The 3,245-nt window shown below is 48.4% G+C and overlaps 1 pseudogene; it reads left to right on the forward strand.

Moving 5' to 3' along the window:
* The first annotated feature begins 369 nt into the window (after positions 1 to 369).
* On the forward strand, positions 370 to 1,609 carry LOC100349314 (small ribosomal subunit protein uS2-like; annotated as a pseudogene).
* The last annotated feature ends 1,636 nt before the right edge of the window (positions 1,610 to 3,245 follow it).

Here is a 3,245-nt window from a genome sequence, read left to right on the forward strand (position 1 = left end):
CACAGCAACTCCAAAAGCTTTCCAAACATAAATTGGACAAGCTCACCCTTCTACTCAAAGGTATGCAATGACTCCATCACAGCCTAAGCCATCCAAAGGCAGTAGGACTCTGCACACACCTTCACACCTTCATGCTTCTACCCTTTCTCCTCACTGTGCTCCAGCCTCAGTGTCTTCCTCCTTCTTCCTCACATTCACCAGGGACACTGTAACTCAAGGTTTTCCAATGGCTTGTCCCTCTACCTACAATGCTCTTCCCCAAGAGTCTTACCCGCTGGCCTCCTGCCAGGTTTTGTTCAAATGCCTCCTCCACAGCAAACAATGCCCTCCTTTCCACGCTACCCAGCAAGGGGTCCATACGGTGTTGTTCTTGATTCCCAGCATAACTTAAGGGGAAGCTGTCACAATGTCCGGAGCCCTTGATGTCCTGCAAATGAAGGAGGAGGATGCCCTCAAGTTTCTTGCAGCAGGAACCTACCTAGGTGGCTCCAACCTTGACTTCCAGATGGAACAGTACATCTGCAAAAGGAAAAGTGATGGCCTCTACATCATCCATCTGAAGAGGACCTGGGAGAAGCTCCTGTTGGCAGCTTCGTGCCATTGTGGCCATTCAGAACCCTGCTGATGGGGCCAGTGCTGTGGCTCACTTGGTTAATCCTCCGCCTGCAGTGCCAGCATCCCATATGGGCGCCGGGTTCTAGTCCCAGTTGCTCCTCTTCCAGTCCAGCTCTCTGCTGTGGCCCAGGAGGGCAGTGGAGGGTGGCCCAAGTATTTGTGCTCCTGCACCTGCATGGGAGACCAGGAAGAAGCACCTGGCTCCTGGCTTCAGATCAGCGCAGTGCGCGGCCATAGCGGCCATTTGGGGAGTGAACCAATGGAAGGAAGACCTTTCTCTCTGTCTCTCTCTCACTGTCTATAACTCTACCTGTCAAATAAAAAAAAAAAAAAAAACCTGCTGTCAGTGTGATATCCTCCAGGCACACTTGCCAGAGGGCTGTGCTGAAGTTTGCTGCTGACACTGGAGCTACTCCTATTGCTGGCCGCTTCACACCTGGAACCTTCACTAACCACATCCAGGCAGCTTCTGGTGGTTACCGATCCTCGGGCTGACCACCAGCCTCTCACAAAGGCATCTTATATGAACCTGCCTACCATTGCTCTTTGTAACACAGACTCTCCTCTACGCTACGTGGACATTGCCATCCCATGCAACAACAAGAGAATCCACTCAGTGGGACTGATGTGGTGGATGCTGGCCCAGGAGTTTCTGCACATGCGTGGTACCATCTCTCGTGAACACCCCTGGGAGGTCATGCCTGATCTCTACTTCTACAGAGATCCTGAAGAGATTGAAAAAGAAGAGCAGGCCACTTCTGAAAAAGCTGTGACCAAGGAGGAGTTTCAGGGTGAATGGACGGCCCCAGTGCCCGAGTTCACTGCTACTCAGCCTTAGGTTGCAGACTGGTCCAAAGGCATGCAGGTGCCCTCTGTGCCTATTCAGCGGTTCCCCACTGAAGGCTGGAGTGCTCAGCCTGCCACTGAAGACTGGTCTACAGCTCCCACTACTCAGGCCACCGAGTGGGTAGGAACAACCACTGAGTGGTCTTAAGCTGCTTTTCACGGTCTCTGAAGCAAATATGGAAATGCGGTTGATGGAAAATAAACACCAGTTTCTACAGACAAAAAAAATGCCCTGCACCACCTTGAAATTGCAAACATCTCCCTTTACTGCCTCACACACAGATGCATTCCATAGCATACTTAGGCTGCTTTATTTTTCTCCAAAGCATCATCACACTCTAACATACAGCTGTAGGGTGAATTATGTCCTGCCAAAAAAAAATCCTGGAGCCCTAACCCCCAATAACTGTGAATCTTACCTTATTTGGAAAGAGGGTCTTTGCAGACGATCAAGTTAAGATCATTAGACTGGACCAGGTCGTTTTATAGTATATTTAGAAAACAGGGAAATTTGAATACAAACATACACCCATATAGAAAACACCTTTGAACAAAATACCAGTGAAGGCAGGGGTTAGGGTAATGCTTCTACAAGTTAAGGACTACTGAGCAAATAAGCTGTGGGACAAGCACACAGCAGTCTCAGAAGGAACCAACCCTGATCTTGGACTTCCGACCTCCAAAATTGTAAGACAATAGATCTCTGTTGTCTAAACCACAGATTGTGGTACTTTATTGCAACAACCCTGGCAAAGTAAAGCACATCCTACTAATTTTCTGGTTTTTCATATTCATTCATTGTCTTTACCCCATCTTCCTTCCTGTCCCCAAAGATGAGCTCCATACAGGCAAGAATTCATTTTCTTTGCAATTCTAACCCCAGCAGCAAATATTTGTTGAACAAATGAGCTGTGTCAGCCTGCATTTCTACCCTTCTCTCCCACCTCTCTCCAAAACAAATCCTTTTCAACTTTCACCCAGATACCATGGAATCCGACACCTTGTTAGCTTTGCTGATGTTCTTTCCTCTTCCTGGATAACCAAGTGCCCCCTTCTGTATGTTAGCATCTCCTTATCATCTAGGACACAAGGGCATCTCCTTGGGGAAGAAGTCCCTCCCTGTCCCCCTTCTGTGCCATTGTTCCTGCGCTTGTGCCTCTCTGCCTGTGACAGTGACCTGCTTGATCTCTGGAGCCATATCCTGCTCATCTCTGTATCCCCAGAACCTGGCCCAGTGTCTGACACACCAGAGGTACTCAGTAAATGTTTGCTAGATTGAATTAAATCTGTCTCCTGCAGCTTTTGCTCTCACTGCCCTTCCTGAGGCTGCTAGCCACAGCAGGGTACAAGAGGATTAGACAGGACTTCACAGAGCAGAGCTCAGATTAGAGCATTCAAGTGCTACAGGGCTGCGCCTCTCTGCAGATGCTTTGTCTTCGCTCAATCTCGTGAGAGTTTCTTAAATTGGAGCAGTCAGCGATGTTGTATCCAAACAACTCAGCCAAGCCCTAGGAGACATTTGCCAGAATTCACAGCAACATAAACAGCTCAATCAAAGGAGAAGGTGTGCAAATCCTCCTTTTAACAAAAGAAAGTATCCTGTTGGGGGAGGAAAAAAGGACATCAGTGCAAGTCAGCACTTCCTTAGGTTGCTGGCTTTGATGGCAAGTAACGGTCCTATTGTTTCCCTTTTGTTCTAGTTCTTTCTAATGGGTGGGGCAGGGAAAAGGCTAAAGGTTTCCACTCATCTTGGCAGAAAGAATGCCTCTGAGCCAGCTCCAGCA

This window comes from Oryctolagus cuniculus, chromosome 6 (assembly GCF_964237555.1).
Source record: "Oryctolagus cuniculus chromosome 6, mOryCun1.1, whole genome shotgun sequence".
Taxonomy (NCBI): Eukaryota; Metazoa; Chordata; class Mammalia; order Lagomorpha; family Leporidae; genus Oryctolagus; species Oryctolagus cuniculus.